The sequence below is a fragment of the Danio rerio genome, chromosome 9, assembly GCF_049306965.1.
Source record: "Danio rerio strain Tuebingen ecotype United States chromosome 9, GRCz12tu, whole genome shotgun sequence".
Taxonomy (NCBI): Eukaryota; Metazoa; Chordata; class Actinopteri; order Cypriniformes; family Danionidae; genus Danio; species Danio rerio.
This window is the reverse complement of record NC_133184.1, coordinates 15,697,900-15,724,309: the sequence shown is the minus strand read 5'-3', so window position 1 is coordinate 15,724,309 and position 26,410 is coordinate 15,697,900. Positions and strand designations below refer to the sequence as shown.

Sequence of the window (26,410 nt, the reverse complement as noted above, 5' to 3'; positions counted from 1 at the left end):
AAAATCAATTCATAGTTCACTCATTCAAATGATCAAATAATTATATTTAATAAAAAAAAGTTATGAGAAACAAGATGCTGAAAAAAGGATAAACGTTGGTCCATGATGAGACGGATTGGAAAGCAGAAATCTGAATCCTTCAATACAGTCGTATTGTTTCAGACAAAATCTCTTCAAAGCGGAACCGCATGAACTGTTCACTCGAGTCTCAAAAAAATCTTTGCCAGCCGAAATCATGTTGCGTGCACCCAAATCAAACCTCCACAAACATAGTGATGACATCCCATTTGCTGCGCACACTCAAGCGAACTAGTGGACTCGTCAAGTATAAACCAGGCTTTATGCCTCTTCAGGGTGGAATTAAATATATCTATTTTCCATATATCCCTTATTTTGGATTCAGATGAACAGTAAACACTCTGTGGACATTCATGGCTGCCTGTTTCTCAAAACTGCCCCTTTACTCTTAAAGTTTGTCATGGTTTCAAAATAAGAGTCACATATGCATGACAAGTATAATACAACCTTAAAAAACTTTATAGAAGAATCATAATTCTTGTATTTGGATATGTTGTGGCCAATCATACACTGCTGGGATATGGGATGTCTTTGTTTTGTTCTAATTGGTCAATTTCTCACCAGGATTTTTACTCACAGGATTTAGATTAAAACAAGCAAACAATAGAGTTTGAAGCTTACTGTATGCTATTTCCATTTACTGAACTTTAATTATTCTGCCATGCCTAATATTGCCTATATATACCCAGAATATCATTATATGGCACCCATAAGACAATATATCATATAAATTTCTGTATGAATATTCTTTAATGCTAAATTTCAGACCTTATGAAAAGCCAACTGCTATGATCAGATGCTTTCTCAATAGCTGTTTTCACATCTATGCAATTTTTGTTGTATATGTTTTGTTGTTCGAGAGAAAAGCATGCAGCATATATTTATATGATTGATCTATATGCCATTTTCTGCACTGTAAAAAATTGCTGTTAAAAAACGGTCAGATTCTACGATAAAATAATGTTTTTTCACTAAAACAGTAATATTCTGTTAAAAACAGTGCTTTCTGGGTAACATTTTTGTTTTCGAGAAAGTAACCAACTGCAGAAAACTGTGAGCTAACAGAGTTCAGATTCGATGTTTTGAAGTCTGTGTTTGAAATCACGCTTTGTGTCCTTGTTCACTATTTCATACACTAGTTAACTAATATAGTTCACCTGACAGTTTTAATGAACACTAATGAGTGAATTCAGACACTGATGAACACCTGCTGTTAATAATTACAATTACTGAAGAAAATAAACAAGAAACACAAACAGTGACTTGAGTTACAACATTAAATAAAATAAAATAAAATAAAATAAAATAAAACACCTTCAGTCTCAGCAGAGGATCATTAAACAACTCCACAAACAACAGCAGACACACTTATTACTGACTGATTTGACGTCCATAGAATTCTCATTGAGATCCAACAGAAATTAAGGTGTTTTTTGTGTCACCATAATGGAGTGAGGGGCTGATTTAGTTGGGTTCTTCACCCTTGAACTCATTTAAGAAGACTTTCCAACTGCTGTAATACAGAGTTTACAAAACGTTTGTACTATAGCAATAAAGTTGGGAAGTCAATAAATGAAGAAATCTATTTATCTGAAATTAGTTCTGATAAATGTTTTGGTATAAATCTGGATGAAGGGCCTCATGCAATAGATTTTATGCTTAGTTGCAGGTATTAATTTAATTAATGAGAAGTGGAAACAGAAAAGATACCTCTGAAATTACTTAACAGTTAAGAAATAACATACAAAAACAGTTCAGTTATGACAAATACACACCCAGACCTCATGAATCTGACCTTGTATCTCAACAATGGTAACATCTCAAATGTTTCATGCTTTAATGCATGCTGGGAGTGGCACTGTACAAATATCCCAGCATGCATTGCGGTATAAATAAATGTTGTATAATGGTCTAACGGTTTTCTTTATTTGTGTTTGATTCTGCTGTTGTTTATGTTTAGACTTTCAGTTGCCTGTTTGTGAGTTAAACTGTTAATTTTGTTAAATTTGTTGTCACCATTATTGAGGTTCATATTCTGATTATTGATGTCTCTTTGAGTGCGATTTACACCATAGAGCAGTGTTATTGTCCAAGATATTCTTAAAAACTTCCAGAAATCATTGCAATATATATATACATATAATGTAAAACAATAGATTTAACATTGAATAGGAGCAGTACATTTTATAATACTAAATGAGAACAGACTCTGCCATTTAATAGCAATATGAACATCACCAGATCTTATTTAGGTTTTTGGCTGGCTTGCCTCAACAAAGGAGCTTTTTAAACAAAGTTCTTAACAATTGCAGCAGCCAAGATAAATAAATGTTAAAAATGACAGGGCTAAGAGCCCAACTAAAGCAAACTCTGTTCTCCATGATGGTGACGTAAAACTTTTTTTTTTTAACTTTTTCTCAAGAAGAACTTTAGTAGATGTTATACAAAAATACATGTATTAAGTAATAAGCGTAGCTGGTGATGATGTTTGTAGAGTTGTTTAATCATCTGCTGATCATTTAAATGATTTAATCATTTGTTGTTCTTCAGGTTATTTCATTATAAAGCTGTGACTAAAGTTTTGTATGTTCTGTTCTTGTTTTTTCCCTTCAGTATTTCTTCATTTGTTCATTGTTAATCCTCAATTATCATTTAATTAGTCAGTTAATTAATGAATTTACTTCAGCTTTGCTCCATGTTTCTTGAACACTCAGTAGTGTGGACACTTCAATTAAAACTGAAGTATAGGCTCTGGGGTTTAAAGGGTTAAAGGTGTGAGAGGTAAAAACGCAGTGTAAAAATGTATTTTAACAGTAATATACTGTTAATTTACACAACGGAAGTAGACTGTAAAAAAACAGTATATTGCTGGCAACCACAGCTGCCAGTAGATTACTGTTAAATCAAGGAAAAACAGTATTTTACTGTAAAACCTGAAGCTAATTTCTTCTGTGTGTCACCGTTGTGGAGGACAGTAGAGCTAGTGTATGAGTTAAAGATGAACAATGAACTGCTGATGTTATTCTGCATGTTTCTCTATTTAAAGATAGCGGCTGTTTAGTGGCTGATGCAGTCAGAATCTCTCTGGTGATTCCAGATTTACATGTATGTGTGCTGTTGTGAAAAATAAGACATTAGAGTTAAACCGAACTTTTCTAATTAACTAAAATAAGTTATCATTATAAGTATGCTTCTAAGCATATATAGCACATTACTTCATAAACTCATTCAGCAGTTGACCAAGTTGAGGCAGTTGCTTTCAGTGAGCAAAATGAGTTCACTTGAGTATTGTGTAAATCAATGTAGTCCATGTATTTTTACAGCAACATACTGTAAAATAACAGTACATTGCTGGCAACTGCAGCTGCCAGTATTTTACTGTTTTTTAACGGGACAATTTTTAACAGTGTGCAGTGTGGGTGTTTGCCAATAAATGTTTAATGTTAAATGTTTGCCAATAGCATACAATCAATTCAAATAATAAAGATATTCATCTTTGCAGTGAGTTTATTGGGGCATTTATATGGCAGTCCTCAGTTTGCTCCTGCCTCTATAATTCTTTTTAGCCCTGTTTCCCTATAGTTTCCCTGACTTTTTTTTCATTCATCCCTCTCACACCTTCATCCTCATGTCTTTGTTTTTCTTTTTTCACCCCATCTCCTTCTTTAGACGTGGTGCAGAGCTTGTATTCATTCATCACAGCCTGTATGTAATCGATTAAAGAGACGAGGTCACCCTCCTCTGTGCCAGTAACCAATGCTTTATATTTCATTATTTATAAAGCAAACCCTCTGCTTTCCTTTTTGGGTCTACAGACTACACTTATGCACTCCAAAAATATTTATGTGCATGACATCAGCCTTGTCTTTTCACTCTCCAGCATTCATTTTGTGAAACACTGTGGGGTAGAAAACAGAATGTCCTGTGTACAGATGCACAAAATTCAGAAGGGGCTAAGCAGGGGTGTCTTGTGCTTTGTTGTATGGGAAATGATAGAAATGCCATCAACAATAAGACGTCCGGTGACAGTCGTGTCTGAGTACATATGAGTCAGTTTGTATGGCTTTTGTGTGTGTGTTTATTCATTGGGTGTCTGCATGGTTTTACTTTGCACCAAAGGCATGTTGCCCAAAGCTGGTTGCAGTTTTACTTTTTAAGTTTTAAGTTGCATGTTTAGTTTTAGCTTACTCTGAGTTCATCATCATGGTTTCTTAATGCTAAACTGCTAATCTGCTGTTGACTTGACTTGAATTTTTTTTACCAGATGTCAGTAATAACTAAAGTAGTCTATACATACAAAGAAAACAAAACTAATTTGTTTAGAAGTTATGAGAAATAAACTGAAATGATAAAGTGGAAAGTATTAAATACACAAAGAAAGGAAGGTCTAAAAGGGCATCGAAAAACCCAGACAACAGCTGAAATCGCTCAATATTTAGAAATCACCCCTGCCCTTTTTCTGTGTAAATGAAAATTATTAAATATAATAATTAAATATAATATTTTAATTTGTAACATTAAAAATAATACAACGTATGTTTCCGTCCCAAAACCTACTTTACAAGAAGATGAAGATGACATCAGGGAGGACATTTTAGCAAAACAATGATTCCAAACCCACTCTTAGAAACTGCTTTCAGAAAAGAAAATAAAGCTGCTAGAATGACCTAGCCAATCCTCTGATCTGAATCCAATAGAAAATAAAAACTAAAGTTCAGTTCAGAAATTTTTTTTTTACCACAGACATCAAAAAATGTCAACGGACATTTCTGTAGAATGACCCATCTCTCATAATCTTTAATGGCACTGGCTCTCTTGTGAGAAATGAACCAAACAAAATGATTGTCTGCATGTTTCATGTGATTGCATCTTTGCTTCTACTGTATGTCACACTTTCAGGTGCATGTGGTTCAGATTTAGGACTCTATTTTGACAGTCCATGCTCAAAGCGGAAAGCGCAGGGCGAGCTGTCAGAATCCACTTTTGCTATTTTAAGGACGGAAAAATCTGCTTTGCGCCATGGCGCATGGTCTAAAAGAGTTGAATTTATTTTCTTAGTGAGTTATAGGTGTGTTTTAAGAATAAACCAATCAGAGTCTCATCTCCCATTCCCTTTAAGAGCCAGTTGTCTTGCACCATAAGCGAATTTGCTATTAATATGAGGTAAAGTAAGTGGAAGTGGAAAAACTGAGCATTTCACTAGCAAGAAAACAGTTAAAAAGAGCATCTACAGCCCGAGAATGAGAGATAAGGCATCTCATAATTCACTTTCACTTTTGCTCTCATGGATAGGGAAACCTTGTAGGCACAGACATCAATTAGCCTATAAATAATTCATTTTGTTTGTTAAGCGCAAATATTTGTTTCAAAACTATTTCTAAATTCAGTTCTAATTTCCAGCAAATGAATAAATGAACAATAATAACGAAGTGTGGTCAAAATACTGATTTATATCCTAATACACATGCTATGACCCATATGGTCTAAAACCGGACAGGTGGACAAATCTAAATATTTTTTTTAATAAAACAAATATAAATATGGATATAATAAATAATACTTCTTATAATGATAACAATATACAAAAGCAAATTGAATGAACTGAAAAAGTCTCCCGAGATGAAGAAGGATTCAAGGCAGTGGTTTTCAAATTTATATAGGCTAGAAAATAATGTTTTGTAATATTTTAATCCTTTATATTTATATCCTATATATATCCTTATATTGGTCATTGGAATATATGCTTAATATTTTAATTATTTTTCATTTGTAAAGATATTTGCGTATTGCTCTACATCTTGTCTACATCTTGTGTATTAAGCAGTGTGTAAGCGAGGCGCACTCTGCGCCGGAGTTTAGACCGGCTTTGTTCTGGTCTAAAGAACAGACTAGTTTCTCAAAATAGCAACGTGTCAGCAACACACCAAAACATGCCTGCTTTTTTAGACCAGAACGCCTATGGGCACACATATGAGCGCAAATGCATTTGCTATTTAAACAGCTTGGCGCATTATGTCAAAACTACTCTTGTGCCGACCTGAAACTAGCAGATAACAATTGCGTTGCGCCTTGCGCCACATTGCGCCCGGTGTATTATAGGGTTTTAATCACAAACTCTGGATTAAACCCAGAATAACAATGTTTTTATTTAGTCTTGCAAAATCACCAAACTTTATATTAACCAGGCTGGATTTGTTTGGCTTTGTTTACTGTAAACATATTGTGTAACTTAGATGTAGTCTAGATTTATTTAACAGGCCACAGCAAATAGAACTCATCACTATGCATGTGTGTTGATAACTGCCAGTGTCCGCCTGTTAGACAACACTCTCAGGCCCCGTTTACACTAGTGTGTTTTAGTTTTAAAACGGCGTTTTAGAATGAAAACGATCCGCATCCACACTCGCGTTTTACCCAACGTTTCTGAACTGCTCTCCGTCCACACCAAAACGCTGAAAACGCACATCACGTGACCACACTCACACTCTTTGTCAAGCGCTGCAGCCCATCTCCCGCTGGATCTAATCTCACTATATTTATTAAACGGGCTATTTCATTCATCTTGTTGTCTTTATCTAATGACAGATTCCCTGACTTTGGTCATTGGAATCTATTACTTGTTCTCAGGTAACGTGTTTTGGCTGAGCGCAAAGATAAGTTAATGATTAATGTAACCACGTAGCCTATTCTGTATATTGACTGATCGCTTGCCTTTATTTCCTATAATGTATACACTTATTGTATGCTATACTTTTATAATGGCCATTATCGATTATTAAAACTGATATTCAGCAAAAGAGAGGGCATGTTTCGTATTTTCACTGAAATTGAAAGGAGGCAGTTGTTATCGGCTCCGTTTTGTTATAAATAACCACACAGTAAAGATGACGCTCATAAATGCAGCACGGCGCCTCAACATTTCTGCTGTCTGTTTAGTTGTTAATATTAAAATGAAAATAGGCAGTTCCTTATATCATGTTTACATTTTATTGTTGAGAAAGTGAAACAACGTAGCCAGGGTGATGTGAATATTATACAGTACACTGTTCCCTTTGAAGATTTACCCGTGTCCTCGGTATTGTCTGTTTACCATATCAAACTGAGAAGAAGAGACTGCAGCCTTGATCAAACTTGCGTATTCTGAACTTACACGGAGAAGATGCAAGACTGAACTGTGTGTGTTGGGCTACTTAATATTGAGGAAAAGCCCCAATCAGAGAGGCGAATGTCGGCAGCCCCGCCTCCGTTTTCAGATGTCCTAGTTTTCCATCATCTACATTAGACGGAGCAGCAGCGTTTCAGAATGAAAACGGCCTCTCCAGCATTTTCGAAACGCTCCGTTTTCGGCGCTCGAGAACTCCGGCGTAGTGTGGACGGATGGCGCAACCGTAGTAAAACTTAAGCGTTTTCAAACTAAAACGCATTAGTGTAAACGGGGCCTCAGTGGCCCCACAGTATGATAAGCTTACTGTAAAGGCTGTCAGAAGTTGAGATGTGTTATAAACTGAAGACAAGGTGTAAACATAGTTTGCTTTTCCAAGAAACCTTTTTTTGGAAATTCATGTTAAGTTCAGAACTAACAGTATAAGAGAAATATTGTTCATGATTATTAGGAATGTACTCATTTTAATGTATTGGTGGTTTTAAAACAATTGTAAAGAATAGTTGCTGCTCCAAGACCTGTTGAATGAACAAACCCATGTTACACAAATAAAAGAAAAAGATGTGATTTTTTTTTTGCCCTCTCTGTGATGTAATTTCCTGTCTTAGTTTAGTTATTTAATTATTTTATACTTGATTAATTATTTTTTTCTAATAAAAAGAAGTATATATTATGCCTATATATATATATATATATATATATATATATATATATATATATATATATATATATATATATATATATAAACAATATATATTTTGCCTAAAGAAATTACATTCTTTTTATGTTTTTGTGCATTTTTCTCAACATGAACTCATTCTGAAAACGTAGACCTACATACATTTCTGAAGATCACGAATTATGTAGCCAGAACTATGTATGGCTGCAATTTGAGAGGAGTTGACCATGACAATGAGTCTGGGAAAGAATGATTCCGGAAAGTGGTTAAGACAAAACAAAAGACAAAAAATGAAATAAACAAGTAAATAACAGAGTGAGAATGTAGTAAAATCTGAAAACATGGCAAAAAACAGACAGTCAGTCAAACAGTCAGTCGATAGTGACCTCAGGTGGATTTCATGAGAACAGCAGTCGCGAATGGCACTCGTGAGAGAAATTTAAGATCTGAAAAAGTGTACACAGAGGCCTCTGGTGGATTCGCGAAAACAAAAACTGCAAAAAAAAAAAAAAAGAAAAAAAAAAAACACAGCTCCTGGGACGTATTTGGCGCTCTTCAAAAATGTATATGAAGGTAGGTTTTCAGAATGAGCCTTGGTTGATTTTTTTTCTCCTTGTAAAAATGTGAAAATATGTTCATCGTGTTTCAAAAAATTTCAAGTGATTTTATGTGTTAATTGAACTGTTGAAAGGTTCAACTTTTGCATATAAAGCAACTTTTGCATGCATTTCATTTAAAAGATGTCATTGTACTAATGTCCTGTAGGTTTCAGAACTAAAAACATCCCTCGTTACTGAAAAAATAAATAATAAAAGCTTATTGACAGCAGCCCTAAAAATCTGTCACATCATAAGTAAGAACAAACAAGTGAAAAGGGCTATGTTTGTTGTCAAGGTTACCATAAAGAAACATTTAATTCCTCACATAAACTGATGGGTGAAAAGAGAGCTACTTTACTATGCAGAACTTTTATTCAGTCATCGCACTGAGCATGTACTTCCAAGCTGTTAGAGTGGACCGCTCATAAAATTGACTTTTGAAGTCAGCCTTCAAAAAACCAGGGTAGAAAAAAAAGTGTATTATTTATAGATTTTTATGGTTTTCAAAGTAAAAACCTTGGACCTCAGACAGCAAAAAAGACAACGAATAAAAAAGGCACAGTATGTAAAATGTTTTTCATTAAAATACCCAAAAAACACCTATAAAGTGCATTTATTGTGCTTAGCCATACATCCAAAGCGCTTCAAAATCATGAGGGGGGTCTCTCTACACCACTACCAGTTTGCAGCATCGACTTGGACAATGGCGCCAGTGCGCTCACCACACACCAAATATTGAAGGAATGGAGAGACAGTGATAGATCCAATTCAGTGGATGTGGATGATTGAGAGGCCATGATCGTAAGGGCCGATAGAGGGACTTTGGCCAAGACACCGGGGTTACCCCTGCTCTTTTCACAAGAAGTGCCATGGGATTTTTAATGACCACAGAGAGTCAGGACCTCGGTTTAACGTCTCATCCGAAAGATGGCATCCACAGACAATGTAGTGTCCCCTTCACTTTTACTAGGCATTAGGACTCACGCAGACCACAGAGTCTCCCATCCAGGTACTGACCAGGCTCAGCCCTGCTTAGCTTCAGTGAGTAAACGGTCTTGGGCTGCAGGGTGATATGGCTGTGGCTAATAAATTTAAATATTTTTACATAATAAAAGTTTTCCATGAATGCTATTTTGAAAGGTCACATGGTCCAAAGGGACAAACCCCAATGACCTGCTTTCAAAAAGGCCATTGCTTTCCATGGTGTTTGTCCTGAGCAAAGCAGAAATGCATGGAGACTGAGGGGGTGTTGAAGATGGACGTGAGGGACTGGCAGTTTCCTGTCGGCTCACACATATTTTGTTATCACTCTTCAGCTAATCCTCCTGCCCCCTCTAAAAGCAGCCGCTACACAAACACCCATTAGCATCAGCAAATAGTCCCCATATCCCTCTTTGGCCAAAAAATGCTCAATTGGGCTTCTCACTACATATGATTCATCAGTTTTTCTGCTGGTCACCACGACTTACACCAAATGCTTAAGTTTTGTCAAATGTGAAAAAGCCACAGAGGTTACCACATGTCTAGCAGACTTCCTGTCCTATAATCTCCCATGAAAAATAGCTTTTTGAAGGTCAGAGATGATTTTCTATTCATGTGCTTGTTTTGGATGTAATGTAACTCCCAGACTTTGCTTATTGCTTTATTTATTGTCAGTAATATACAAAATGTGGAATCACAGCCCATTTAAAGATTACAAATTACAGTAGATAGTCTCTCGGTGGGACAAGAAAGTAAATTATGTTCTCTGTTGTTCATCAGCAATTCATACACTTTAATCAATGATGATGAATAGCTTTTTTTCCCCCTAAATTTTGAGTTCCAAGGACACACCACTGGCTTCAAACCCCTACATTTATTTGTTTTTAGAGGAAAAGAGGCATACTACCCTGTATAAATCACAGCCTCCGTCACCTCATCAAACATTTGTTCCAGAGGTTTCCCTGGGGTCACATGTTGAATTCTATTGGATGTCACACGCTTTAACAATCGTTCTATTGACTGGTGCAGATTCCATGTGGGACTTTAAATGCTAAAGCGCTAACAGTTTGGCTTTAAAGGAGTTCCTGATGCTAATTTATCGCAAAAGTGTGTTGACCTTTTTTCTTTGCGCAGCTTCCCATTGGGGGGTGGAAACAACATGGCTTTGTTGGGCAAGTCAAGGTCAGAGGACATAGTGAAGAGAGAAAGAACCCAAGAGAAAAAGAGATTTCTGCTTCTTAGTAGGTCACTTTTTGTATTAACGTGTAGCGACTCGTCCCTAGTTGAATGGACTTTAAACATGGGTAATTACAGTTCTCTAGGAAGGATGTGAAGTGGTGTGTGTTTCCGCTCTTTTTACGTCTCCTGAGAAAGACCGCTCCATAGCTCATCTTACACTATAATGCCACTCTTTGGGAGTGTAGATCTGTACTTCCTTGCTTGTTTTTGCACTACTTTCTGTATTTGTAATCCAAAGCTTATCTAGCTCTTTACGGGAAAAGTCCTTTTGATTCATTGCAGTGTTTCTAGAAGAGCTTTAACATTCTCCTAGATCAGACATGGGGAACTCCACAGGCTCAGTTCCTTCCCACACTGAGTTCAAACATTATGTAATGCAAAGCTATTGTGAAATTACAAAATTAGATGGATCATTTTGACCTTCTTTGTGCAAAAAAGAAAAAAAATACAACAGAAATATTGTCCTGAGCCCTTTGACTACGGAGAATCACTGGGCGATTTCCAAACCAATTTCCGAACCAGTTCTTATTTTGAGCGCAAAGGAAGATGTTTTGAAGAATGATGGAAACTTGCAGCCATTGATATACATAGTTTTTTTTTCCTACACTAAGAAAGATCCATAAATTAGCGATTTTCCTATTATTCAATTTTCCCCCCACAGATTTATTTATGCTTTTGAATTGCATTTATGGGGTCTTGATCTTTATTTCAACAACTTTTAACCTTGAAAAATTATTAAAAAGTTGCTTTAATGAACATTTTTAATAGTTTTAATGTGTTGTACGTTACAGTAAAAAAAAAACTTGTAATAAACTGCCTGTACAATTTCTGTTATTTTACAGATTTATTTCTCTATATAATATTTGTTTTATACATTATTTTATTTTAAGTTTTAAGTCACTTTTTAGAAATTTTCAACATCAAAAGTCGGAAAACACTTGTGAATCACAAAATGCAGAAACTGTTAATTTGGCTTTCAGTTTCCATAATCTTTTCAAAAATATTTCTAACAAAAAAGAGGTGCTTTGTTTTAGTGGACTTTCCTTTTCAATTATAGATTGATTGTAGTCCAGAATCTTGTGAGAAAATGCTTATTTGTTTTAATGAAATGTATGAGCACCATTTGCCAGTGCATGGGAAATTCACAAAATAAATAAACACAGCCCAGAGTTAAAGCATGTAATTAATTCTTAAAACTCTCAAAGCAAAATAAAAGGACAGATTATTTTACTCACGAATGTGTAGCTTCAAACTTGTGAGACATTATTCTGTAAAGCAAAGATTTTTTTTTTTTTAAATGTCTTCATTTTGGCTCACATAACGGGGTTCAAGATCAACTTTGTTTGTGTCCCTGGATCACAAAACCAGTTTTATGTAGCATGTTTTTTGACAATAGCCAAAAATTTACTGTATTGTATGTGTCAAAATAATCTGGTAGTGATAGTATATGCATTGCTAATGAATTCATTTGGACAACCTTAAAGGGGATTTTCTTAAATTTTACTTTTCTTTTAACTTTGAGATAATTAAATAGTTGGCCAAGTATTGTCCTATTGTTAAATATTGTCCTATTCCATACATCTATGAAAAACATACTTATTCAATGCACAAATCAAAATTTCCTTATGATTGGTTTTGTGTTCTACTGTCACATTTTTATAGCACAAGCTGTATGCAATACAGCTTGTTTCTAAGTTATGTTAAGGGTTTTATGTTACTGTAAATGTACAAAAATGAAGAATATTGTAGTGCATTTAAGAAAATACACTCAAATCTTTCTACTCATAATATTCACATTTAATAGCATTTTAGCAAATTAGCAGTTTCTTAATGGAAATTGTTTACTTGCTATTTTTTTTTCAGTGCAGCTTAATAGTAATAAACAGTTTGATGCACACTTTAAGTAGACATTTAAAGCTATAAAAAGATCAGTTTCAAAAAAGGAAGACTTATAGAAGAGGATTCATCATTTTTTACTTTTCTTTTAACTTCCAAATTTTCAAATAGTTTTACCTTCGCCAAATAGTGTTCTATCATAATAAACCATCATTTTCATATACATCTATGCAAAGCAAATATATTCAATGCATAAATAAAATTTTCCTTTTGATGGGATACTTTAATAGTAATAAATAGTGCAATGCAATTTTTAAATGTTAGAATTGTAAAGCTATCAAAAAAAACAAAACAATAAAATTAGGTTTATAATTAGCTTTTTTTGTTTTTAATTTCATGAAAATAAACTAGACACTGTTTATTTTATTCATATCTACAATTAATTCTATTTATTTGTGCTATTGCAAAGTCAAATTTGGACTGTATACGTGTTTTTTTCTTCTTCGCCGGAATCACCGGAAATACCTCTGAAGCAGAAGTGGGGCAGGAACTTGATAAGGTGGAGTCCCTTTTAAGCTTGCCTTGTATTTTCATTCCCTGAGGAGCCGCAATTGCAAAGAGCTTATCTAGATGTGCCCGAACCGGTCCCTTAAAGTCTGTGGTAAATGCTGATGCGCTAGAAAAGCTTTTTTTTTTATTCCTTGGGGGTGTAGGACTCATATAACCCACCCCGGTTTATCTGTGGCACTCTTTCAGATTTGCGTGTCAGAACGTGACAGACAGTGTCAGAATGTTCCCTCCTTCTTTCTTTGCTGTTTATAACAAACTAAAAGAACAAATAGTCAGCGGATGCTCTGCTGTGATCCACTTGGGTTCAAATAGACTCAATGGGTTGTTTCCTGAGAAGAAAGACACAAGCAGCAAATGGGTGAAAAAAATGGGTGATTATTTAGAGAACATAGAATATCTACTGCATATAACACATCTATAACACATCGTTCACTAAATTTTTAATTAAAGGCTTTAAGTTTGTTTTAATGTGTTGCTGTGGGTTTCTGCCGGATGCTCCGGTTTCCCTTACAGTCCAAATAAATGTGGTGTAGGGGAAATGAATAAACTAAATTAGCCATAGTGTATCAGTGTGAAACAATGTGTAGGGGTGATTCCCTGTACTTGGCTGCAGCTGGAAGGGCATCCGCTCTGTAAAACATATGCTGGAATAGTTGGTGGTTCATTCCACTGTGGCGACCCCTGATGAATAAAGGGCCTAAGCTGAAGGAAAATTAATAATTGAATGGACTTAACCAAAATGTGAAAAAGAAACACAAACAAACAAAAAAGAAAACAAAACAAAGAGATGCTTTCAGTAGTTAGCATTAGCATCATAATTAAACAATAATTGTATTAGCTAGCATGTAATGAATACTAGTTGATCTAATGGGTCTATGGATGAACAAATTAATGCAATTCACTGAAAACCCTAATAAGTTGACTGAGCTAAATTATTTGAGTAAACTCGTTGCCTCAATTTAATTGAGTAATGGAGTCTCCCAAAACTTGCATGTATGAGTTCATTTAACTTGCCGGTTTTGTAGATTATACTTAAATTGTTCAGCTCACCAAACTTAGTACTTAAGTAGATTATACTTGAATTGTTCAGTTCACCAAACTTTGTACTTAAGTACACTCAAAAAAATGAAAAAAATTGGCTTTAATTAACTTTTTTTTTATGTCAACAGATTCCACGTAACCGAGTTAAGTTACCTTAAAGAAAGAATATTTATTTGAGTGAACTTAAGTTAGTTAAATAAAGGTAAGGTAATGTTGTTTAGTTCAGTCAACACAACATTTATAATTTAGCTCTAATTTATTTACACTGCTAAAAAAATCTGTTAAATTTACTGAAAAATACCGGCAGTGGTTGCCAGGAATTTTCTGTAAAAATACGGAAGTTTATAGGACTGTTTAAATTTACAGAAAATAACCATATTATATCAACAAATACAATGTTTAGTTCACAAAAACCCAGTTTAGTTCACAAAAACGTAAAGTCATTCAATGAACTTATGTGTTCATGTATGTATAACTAGCAAACAGATTTTCACTGTATTTGTAACTAGACAGTTACTTTTAAACAAAAGAATATGCAGCACAACATCAGCTAACCTAAGTTTAACCACAACTGTGGCAACCACAGATGCCACTATCCTCCACAATGGTGCACTCAAAAAAATGACATGTTGGCTTTAATCACTTTTTTATGTCAACAGGTTCCACGTAACCCAGTTAAGTTACCTTAAAAAAGAATATTCATTTGAGTAAACTTAAGTTAGTTACATAAATGTAATGTTTAGTTCAATTAACACAACATTTATAATTTAGATTTTATTTATTTACACTGTTAAAAAAAATCTGTTCATTTTACGGAAAAATACCGGCAGCTGTTGCCAGTAATCTACTGTACATTTGTAAATCCATATACATATACATCAAATACATTCGACAGTCTGTATTTTTCATTAAACACATTTAACCCCTTAAATCCCAGAGCAAACTCCTCACTAGTGTCCTCACTACAGAGGGTTGAACACTCAGACAGTGATGAAGTTAAGAATCTAATTAAAGGATGAATTGATGAACTGTTAACAGCAGAATCACTGAAGGAAAGAAAAACACAAATTACAGCCAAAACCAAGAATGAAATCAACTGAAAACAAAACTCTAAATAAAATAATTAAACAATAAAAATGTTCTTTCTAAAGATCTTAGCAGAGACCATTAACAACTCCACTAACATCAGGAGCTTCACTTATTACAGAGCTCTGATTTTATTTCTGTCATGTGGACAAAAGCTCTTTATGACATTTCTGTTGTTCATTTGAAGTCACCATGTTGGAGGACAGAGTCTGCTTTCATTGGGCTCTTCAGCTGCTTGTTCTACCACTAGTTTCCATTGGTTGCTACAATTAATTGTGTTTATCACACTGTCTGTATAGCAAGAAAAAACAAAAAATAGATAAGAATCAGTCTGAGGAGATTAACTATGATATTAAAACCTCCTTCACCTGCTTATTTGTTGAAAATGTTATTAGCATGGTGTAGGAAATGAATAATATATGTAAATGAAACAACTGGAGCTTCAGCCCTAAATACATTGTTTACAATGAGATTGTTTGATGTATAGCAGAACTTAACAAACACACAGACATCAACAATTAGTCTTTGAATCTCAACGATGGTGACAAAGCAAAAATAAAAATCTGATAAAAAAACAACGCAGAACTATACAAAACACTACTGAAATATTACACCCAAAAAACAACATAGACTAAAGGCAGAGAACAAAATTGTAAGAACTTTAAGCTGCATAATTTATTCATGCTGCAATGCATGCTGGGAGATTTGTACTATGCTGGCACCCAGCATGCATTGCAGTATGAATAAATTACGTAGCTTTTTTTTCAGCAACCATGGATGAGGTTCATATCCTAATTCTTGATGTCTGCGTGTCTTAAAGAGTTGCTAGAGCTCCAAAGTTTTGCGCATGACACTCTAATTATTAATTTTTTTTTATATTTATTTCTTTTTTGTTTGTATTTGCTAACCTTCAATGAAAAGCCTGGAGTATTGTCCCAAACTGCAGTGATATAAATAAATTCTGTAATCATTTTTTTAGATATCTTACACATTTTAACTTACAAATTGCCAGAAATTATATTCTGCTACAATTTAGCTCAGAAAACATTCTTATCTTTTTTTGCAATAACTGATGAGTTTCAGACACACAGTTATAACAGACAGAGGAACATGAAGATAGAAGAGTGAAGGATCAAGAGCCCAACTAAACCAGCCTCTGATCTCCATGATGGTGAGGTCAAATAAAAAAAAAAATGTTCAAAAAATATATAAACCTCTGTTAATTATCAAATATTCCTGCAGATATGACAGAAATGTGTTCAAACTGTAATCAGTGAAGCTGCTAATGCTGTTATTTAATGGAGGTGTTTAATCCTCTGTTTTAATTCAGTTTGTTTAGTGTGAGGCTGTGTCTGTATGTGGTTAAGTTTCCTTCAGTGATTGAGCTTGTCTACAGCAGCTGTTCATCAGTGTCTGAATTCACTCATTCACTCTATCTAGTGGAATAAACTATTCGACTAATTTAGGGTCTAGTGAATGAGGGTGTATGGCAAGATTCCAGACACTCTGATTACATTCTAGAAAACAAAGGTTTGATCTGTTACAGTTATTTTTCCTATTTTGTACAGAAATTAGCTGCTAATTATTGAACAGATTTTTACTGTGGACTGTACAGACTTTTACTGTTAAAATCACCCATATTTTTTCAGTGCATTGAACATAGTGCACAACATCTTTCTAAATTTTTACTGTAATCTTCCTCTTTTGATTCACATATAATGAGAGTGATTGTTGTGGTTTGAATCTTCCTTTCTCTGTTGTTTTGAAACAACAAATAACCTAATGACCAATGTTTGGTACTGCAGAAGCAACACAACTCCCTTTCATTCATCTTAATTAAGAAAGCTGTTTAAATTTAAAAATACACTTTTTCTATTTTTTCCAATTCCAACACAACTCTTTTGGTTTTAATAGACAAACATAAGTGAATTTTTTAATTTGAACATAGTTACATTGTTTGGACCAACTAAAGCCATGATTCATTTTTTTGAGTGTAGATTAAACTTAAATTGTTCAGTTCACCAAACTTAGTGCTAAGTTTGGCAAACTGAATAAAAAAGCCCTTAGGCTGATCTTAAAGGCAAGGTTTACCAACTAGGACTTCACAATACAAACAGGCTGTTTCTTAATTCCAAGAACGCAGAGAATGGACTTGCGTTCTTGTGGAGACTGGTCTTGCCAGGTGTCCTCGGAAGAACGAACTCAGGAGGCCGCGAGGGTAGAGAACGCGTCCTTTGAGAAATGAGATGCTGTGTTCTTCCTGATGGTCACGTGACCTTCACGCGTTTTAAATGGAAATTATTTAAACATTACAGCACTCATACAACGATTTATTGTCTTTCCCCTCTTCAAAACATATACTTTGCATAAAAGCATTATAAATATACCCTGCACAATATAAATAAAAAAACCTTTTATACGAATTTCAGCAAACAAACACCCTTAATGTGTTTATTCCTTTATTAAGATGTTCATGTTAATGTTTACTTTCACCATTTCATTTAGGGAAAGTCTTGAGGTAAATAAATTATATCTCTGAACTTTAATAATAAATCTAAATAAAATGCTGCGCTTCCCATCTCCAGTCGCAATGACTTCTGGGACTTTCAGAGCGAGTTCGGTGCTCAAGTCTGCATCAGTGCATCCTCGATCTCAAGAACACATCCGGGAAGTTTCACACGTCCTCCGTACTTGCGGTCTTGAGTATTGAAACTGAACTTAGGCAGCTGATGATGACGTTGCATGAGAACACGAGGACGCAAGACCGCTGAAGAACGCATATTGAGAAACAGCCACAATTTGAAGTAGCTCCAAGGAACCATACTCCCCTCTACCACAACCAATGACTGTAAAAAATATGGACGACGCGACAGCCCCTTTTGCCATTGAACGCCTTGAGGGCAAAACGCCTGCTTGACGGGCACAAACTGTCGCAAAAGACTGCTGAAATTGGAGCCAGACATGCGCAGAAGGACTGTCTGATGGAGCCAGAGGAGGAGCCGCGATAATGAGCGGAGTCGAGCTTCCAACCAAACGCTTTATGTAAAATCAACCACGCCCCCCGAACTTCTCACTCGACTGCCGGTGTCTGCACTATAACAAACGCTCACTGATGTAAATAGAAGCACTTACATTAGAAAAACACAATAATATACAGTTTAAAAACGGTGTGATGTAAGCTGTTAAACTTTAATAAAAGCAATACATGGTGGACTGCAGAAATAAACGATCTTTTATACACTCTAGCCTGAATATGAGCACAAATAATATATTCTCTTATTGTTATATTTGTTGTTGGTATTTGTTATCTTCATAGGGGTAGAAATAACACTTGTAAAATATGAACAATAACATATAAACAACACATACATTTTTAGAAAGGTTTTTATTTTTAATTAGCCATCAACAGAACCCAAAATATAGCCTACACACCATAACGATTTACCATGCGGGAACAATCGTGCGTTTAGAAGATAAATACAGCAAGATTACTAAATATCAACAGGATATTTACACATCCCAACCCTGCAATTTGTCAATTTGTGCAAAAAAACTTTGCACTATTAATACAACGTCTATCTGCTGTAACATCACTAGTATATTGTTTATTCATTTTCGCTTGAATTGTTTATTTATTTAATTTTTTTGCCTCCGTTTTCATTTGGTTTATTCGATGCCTTCATTATATCTGGCAACGAGGAATTTACATTCTTTTTAATGTTAGCTGGAGTGTTCAAATAAAACGCCAACAGTAAATGATGTAAATAAATAATATCTAACATTTACAGCTCTATTAGGTTATATAAGATTCGGTTTCAAGAACCTTATAATGATTTATAACAGCAAATTCAGTAGATCACTTAATAACATGCCAAAACTTAAAATGCAGAGACGTCCTATAAAGCAAGTTCAAATAACCTTACAGGAGATCAACGTGGAGATTATTATTTAAACACAAAGAGAATTACTGCTAACGATCTCCTGTATACCCCGTACTTAAATGGGTTTATTTTATTGTGCAGTTTTATTGTCATTTTCGTATTTATTATTATTATTATTTAATACTTGTGCAATCGATACAGGTTTATTGTTATTTATTTTGTCCTTTATTTAAATAATTGCTATGCTGTTTGCATCTTTATTCAAAGGTTAAACTCAGTGATACACTTTGCGTTCACATAGTAGCATGCGTTTGTTGTTATATCAACAAAAATGGGTGTAATAACGTTAACAAATGTGAGGGTTTTATATAATGAAGATTCAATCGCGCCAGCTCCGGGCATCAGCGCATAACCTAGTCGCGGCGTCGCGGGCTGATTCCGGCTCGCATGCGGCAGCGCCTGCTCGCTCGGCCGCCGCATCTGGCTCAATTGACTCAGGCTGGAATCGGGCAGTGAGTCCAGGCATCCGGAGTAGGTCCAGCAGAGGTAGTCAGTCTGAGGGGTAAGTCTCCGCAGGCAAGAACTGGCCCCAGTGTATTTTGCTATCTGGGTGGCTGGGCGTGTATTAGCAAACTAATAAAGCCCGAAAAAAGCTCTGACCTTAGCGAATAAACAGTGTTCCACCAGATCATGTATGTCAGAAACTGTAGTTTACTGCTGAACTCATTTTGTCATAGTAAAATATCACAGAAATCGAGTAATAACACTTCAGTCTTCTGCCGAAGCTCAGACGCCGCACTTTGAGAAACTGTCAATCACAGCTGTCAATCACGATGACACGCCCAGCATTAAATTACTGCTAAAAACAAACTGTTTACAAAAATGAGGATCTGCACCTATTTCAGCACAATAATCAGTGCCTTAATCGACCAGAACCATCTTTCGGGACATTTAATTGCAAGTGTAATTAATTTTTTTATTTGGGCTCAAGTCTCCTTCATTAACACGGAGGAGGCGGGCTTTATGACTTGTACTGCAGCCAGCCCCCAGGGGGCGATCTAACGGCCGAGACCTTCACTCAAACGCAGGCTTGCGGCACACTTGACCACAACTGAATCTCTTCTTCATTCACTCACTCACCTATTATACATTCCAGGTGTCTAACCAGCGCCCTCTAGTGCCCTGTAGTTCCATTAAAACAGTACAATATATAAATATATATATATTATAATGTATATATATATATATATATATATATATAATGTATGTATGTGTGTGTGTGTGTGTGTGTGTGTGTGTGTGTGTGTGTGTGTGTGTGTGTGTGTGTGTGTTAATATACTATAAAATATTTTAAAATAAATTTTAAATTAAAAAATAAGTAGCCATTTATTCACATTATGATGAATAAATATATCTGAAGTCATGTTTTCTAATTTAAAAAAAGATCTTGTGCAAAAAAGGTTGCACATATTAGAATTTAATAGTCAAGACTACATTTGTGAAAATTACCTATTTTTTTCCAAAGGATTAATTATGATTTTGAGCTCACTACACTTGAAATCTTAAGTTTTTGCATTTTTATGGTACATAAGTTAAATTAACTCATATTTTTAAGTGATACCACCAAAATGCAAAATTTCAAGTTATATTCAGTCAACTTCACTTAATTTTTTAAGTAAAGATAACATTAGGGTTTTCAGTAGGCGACGCAGTGGCACAGTAGGTAGTGCTGTCGCCTCACAGCAAGAAAGGTCACTGGTTCGAACCTCTGCTCGGCTCAGTTGGCGTTTCTGTATGGAGTTTGCATGCTCTCCCTGGTTTTGCTTGGGTTTTCTCCTGGTGCTCCGGTTTCCCCCACAGTCCAAAGACATGTGATACAGGTGAATTGGGTAGGCTTAATTGTGTGTGTATGAATGAGTGTGTGGATGTTTCCCAGAGATGGGTTGTGGCTGGATAAACTGCCGTTCATTCTGCTGTGGCGACCCTGGATTAATAAAGGGATTAAGCCAACAAGAAAAGTAATGAATAAATATTAAGTAACATTTTATATTTTAGTGAGTCTCAAAAATAAATGTAACCAGCTAAGGAAAAAACTGATGTGTATCACTATATTGGGTCCATGCATTGGTTCTCAGTTTTATTTATACAGACAGTTTTGATTGTATGTTACCTTTAAGATTTGAACAGTTTACATGCAAATACCCCTAAATGCCATTTAATATTTTCTTCTAAAATGAGCATTTTTCTCAAACTCCTGTGTGATGGACTTAAAGTCATTTTACTTTTATAGTGACAAATAAGTTATTTTCATTGCTTTTAAAGTGAAATAAATGAACATAAATATAGGAGGCTGAGAAACATGCTTATTTTAAGAGGAATTTTTTGAAGGCATTTAGAGGTTTTTGCATCTGAACTCTTTATTTACTTTAACATAACAAAAAAAGTTTACATTTACAAACTTTCAATTTAACTGAAATTAAAATAAATACACCCATATTCAAACACTTTTATTTTATTTGAATCTTTGTGCTGCTCTTGCAAAATCATTGATTTGTTCTTATTTTATTGCTGTTGTTTCATTTGTCTTTAATACTGCTTGAATTTTAGGCTTGGTTACACTTTATATTAGGGTACAATTCTTTATATCAATAAACCATTAATAAAACTTAATGAATTAATTAAATTTAATTTAAAAATGAAACCTTTAAAATAAAGTGTAACCATTGGTCCTTAAACTAAAGCGTTTATCAAGTTTTTGTGTCCATCAAGTAATTCAAGAGTTCACACTTAGATATGCTTATAGTGTTAATAGCAGGTTTGGCATGCTGTCCCCGGAAAAGAACCCTGAGTTCAGAGATAATTGAGCCCAAGGCTCCCACCTGATCAATTAGCATATTAAGGGGTCCAAGATCAGGTACTGTAGGTCTCGAGAGCTCCCTTTAGAAAAGGGAAGAAAAGGAGGAGATGGGATTTTTCCAAAATAAAGAAAAGGCAGTAGGGTTAAACTGGTATACTTACTTACTTTATTGTAAGCTTGGATTAATCTGATTTGATTATTACTGATTACAGATCAGAATTCAGCCGTGCTCAATCATATTACATGTTCTTCTCGAAATTAGTTTTTTTAATAAAACTTATTACCAAGGTTATGCAGCATAATATACAACTCCAACGCAGACAATAAATCACTTATATTGGGTCTGGCATTGGTTCTCAATTTAATGTATACAGACTATTTTAAATTTACGTTACTTTTAAAATGTACTTTAACAAAAAAAAAAAAAAAAAAAAAACTAAAATTTACTCTTACCTTAATTTAAATGGACTTTTTTATGTGTACCACTATGCAAAGATATTTATTCAATTTGAATCATTGTTTAGTTGTTATTTGTGATGCTCTTGCTAAAGAAAAAATGCTTCGTTTACACACACATTCACACATACACTCATACACTACGGACAATTTAGCCTACCCAATTCACCTGTACCACATGTCTTTGGACTGTGGGGGAAACTGGAGCACCCGGAGGAAACCCACGCGAAGGCAGGGAGAACATGCAAATTCCACAAAGAAACGCCAACTGAAAACATATTTACATTGTACCTCTGGTTTCCCCCACAGTCCAAAGCCATGCGCTATAGGTGAATTGAATAAGCTAAATTGGCCAAAGCGTATGTGTGAATGCAAGAGTGTATGGGTGTTTCCCAGTGTCGGGTTGCAGCTGGAAAGACATTCGCTGCGCAAAACATATGCTGGATAAGGTGGTGGTTCATCCCGCTGTGGCGACCCCAATTAATAAGTTGAAAATAAAATAAATGAATGAATATGTACATTGTAACAATGACACCTTAAATTAGTGTAATTGTTGGTGCTTAAACTAAAGTGTTCATCCAGTTTTTGTGTTCATCAAGTAATAAATTGAATAAATAGATTTTTATTATACAAATATTGTACTCAATAATATAAATAGTATGCTCATTATACAAGACTTACAATGCTTATTAAATGCTATTCAAATAAACTTGAATTATATTTTTTGCACTGCTGAATAGAATAGTCACAATCAATCTAAAATGATAAATTATTTACAAACATTTATTCAACTCATCTAGGGAAATTGCGTTCATATTGCAATATATATATCGCAGAATAAAAAAAAATATTGCAATGTGCAATTTATCCAGTGTCGAGCAACTCTAGTATAAACTGCATGAGTGTGTGGCCTGTTGCTTTGTCGTCATTCAGATGTGTATTCTTTGGCTTTTGCTAGAAGTTTCAAGTTACTGCTCCTAGATGTATCTCTAAACATTCTGTCTGAGCTTCTTTATTTGTTATTTGATTTATTATGCTTTATACTCTCACAAGAGACTGATGAAGATCCCGACCATATAATTGTTTAACTAAAAAAAGCTCAACATATTTCCTGAAAAATTCAGGATAAGGAGTTTCATTTATTTCAACCAAGACTTATGTCTCCTAATGAGCTCTTATCACAAGAACAGGATCCCTGAAGCAAGTGCTTGCTCAAGGGAAGATTGAGATTAAGTTATCTGTATTGTTTTTGTGTCTGACTTACTAAAGGAATTAGGAAAATTAGGTAATGCAAGCACGACCACAACATCTGTTAGAAATGCAATTTGCATTTGCTTCGAGCCATTTGAAGTGATGACTGTTGCTGATGACTGTCCTGTAACCATGGACGCAATACATATAACACAGTAAATGCTACATTTGAGGAAGTAAAATTGAGGAGGTCTGCCCTTTTTAACAGCTGGATGTGTTTTTGTCATCAGGGTCTAGGGTATATAGACAGATCAGGCTTTACAGTTATGAAATATCATAGTCATTTACTGTAGATTGCATTTCAAAGTAGCTCACGAATGAAAGTGACAATCTAAAACTGGGGTGCCCAAACATTTTCTTATAAAGGGCCAAAAACCAAACTTGATTGTGAGCCGAAGATAAGTATACCAAGCTATATCACATAAAATTTGCCATGGATTATTTCCTACTTTATTGGCTAATATTTAAAAATAACTAGAAATGTTGCTTTAAAACATTAATTAAAGATGCAGTATCATTTTTACAGTTTTATAATTAACTTATTATAGTAAAAACATAAACAATCTCATTTAAAACAAAATAGAGTTTAATGCTGACTACACTTAGCTACTCTGAATTTGCCTTGTTTGCTCACTAATGTCTTGTGCATTGCTCTCTTTTAAAAGTGTAATTATTTTACATCATTTAAATGAAACATTTCATTTTAGTTAGCTTTTTTGTAGCTCCTCAATTAAAGAAATAAAAAAGATTGTTCAATTTAAATTCATGATCTCTGTCAAAAGGAATTTACCCCAACCAACTTCCCATCATTCTTCCTCCCTTCAGATGGTGGGCCAAACCAAAGATTACCATGGGCCAACTTTGGCTGGAGGGCCCTACTTTGCGCACCTCTGATCTAAAGTAACATAGAGTTAAATGGAAATGGTTGTTCCATGCGGTTTCAAATCGTCACATTCTCACTTCCATCTCATCACATTTTGCCACTTGAGCTGGCATCACTTTTCAAGCCTAACAACATCTCAACAAATATAAATCAATGTTTATAGTTTAAGTAGCAATTTTTACTATTAACTACTGTCGTATTACCTGCCTTTTTACTTAAGCTATTCTCTATTTATTGTAGTACGTATTGGCCTTATTCTGCTATACAGAAGTGTTGTAGTTTCTGAAATTGTTTTAGAACTCCCGATTCATTTGCTTTTGGGAGAAATGACTTGGAACAATAAACAACATAAAAAGGTTAAACTACTTGCTCTATAAACAAGTGTGTTTATGTCTATACATAAAAAGTAGAATAATATAATAAGAAATGGCAGTTTGCAGTACAACAATGTCTAAAACCAATGGAAGTGAATGAAACGGGAAGTCTCTGGCTAAAAAGATTCCAATGGTTGCACCCTCTCAAACATGAAGAATAAGGTCAATAATGTAATAATGAATATTCAGCATTATCCTTTTCTGCATACGTTAGTTATTAATTATTGATTTTATTGAGGCAAAAGTACTGTAATGGTTTAACATAAAATGTGATCACACAAATATATAGGCCAGGTAATATAAAATATATACATTGCTGACAGTTTGCTTTAGGCTAAATGTAGGTGACTTTTTTCTTCATTAGAATGCTAAAGAGCCTCTATTATGGGTTTTTGAAAATGACCTTCCATGCAGTGTGTAACACAGCTCTAAGTGAAGTGAAATATCCAGTTTAGGCTTAAAGGGTCACGAAACACCAAAACACATTTTTTGAGCTGTTGACAGTCGTATGTGTGTCCCACACTGCTAAAAACACTATTAGGACACCTATATTTCACTAAAAAGTGTAAATTGGTTGTTTTTGCGTTATTTCAAGCAAATTCGTACTTCCTGTTTGAAACGAATTTTTGAAGCTGCGTCACGGTCATGACATAATAGCGTTGTATTCCAGCGTGCAGACTGGGCGTCTGTGCCAGAGTGAGTCTTATTACGTCTTACAGTGTGATACATTAATGCATGAGTAAGGCTTGGTTCAAACCAATCAGCGCGCTCTACTGTGCTACTTCATTAATATTCATTTGTGTCACCGTGCTTACACCACAAAGACGCCACGTTGTGTTGGCAAAACAAGCGTGAAGTGTTGCTTTTATGGTTTGCTGCCGTTAAGTTTCGTTTTCATTTTCTCTCTGTGAGAGCTTATCTGGATCACGTGTGGATTACAGTGTACGCGATGCTCGACAACAATAACTTACGTGTCTAAGGGGGATTATTGTTTACCTGAGAGCTGTTCTCATCTGCAAACGCTGAAATCTGGATTCGCTTGTAGTATTCTCTCCATATAGACGCGGCTCTAGTTGCTGGTGATTGTCCTGTCTCTACAGATTTGGCAAGTGAGCGACCAGTGCTCTTTGTTTATTCAGTTTGTTCGTATCGAATTAAGTTAACTATTGCACTGAGTGCAGAAATGTTGGCACCGCATTTTGTGACCGGAATAACACACGCGGCTTTCTGACACTACCTGCCGTATGCATCTAAGTTTCCGGGAAATGCGGAGGTTTTTTTTCTCTCATTCGCTGTGCGGTATCAAACATTGCATGAAAAATACACGCTTAGAGCAGTTCCTCGAATCAAATATCTCGTTTGTCGCGAGAGGCATGAATGAATTCCCTGAATGAAAGAGCCAAACTGCAGTTAAAGTCCAACATTTAATAATTTGGC

At 34.9% G+C, this 26,410-nt stretch overlaps 1 long non-coding RNA gene across 1 annotated transcript in view; it reads left to right on the top strand.

The window, feature by feature from the left end:
* The first annotated feature begins 2,771 nt into the window (after positions 1-2,771).
* LOC141376089 (uncharacterized) overlaps positions 2,772-26,410 on the top strand; it is a 1,000,182-nt gene continuing 976,543 nt past the window's right edge. The window contains exon 1 of the long non-coding RNA XR_012385233.1: positions 2,772-3,486. This is a non-coding gene — a long non-coding RNA (uncharacterized lncRNA). The remainder of the gene's footprint in view (positions 3,487-26,410) is intronic.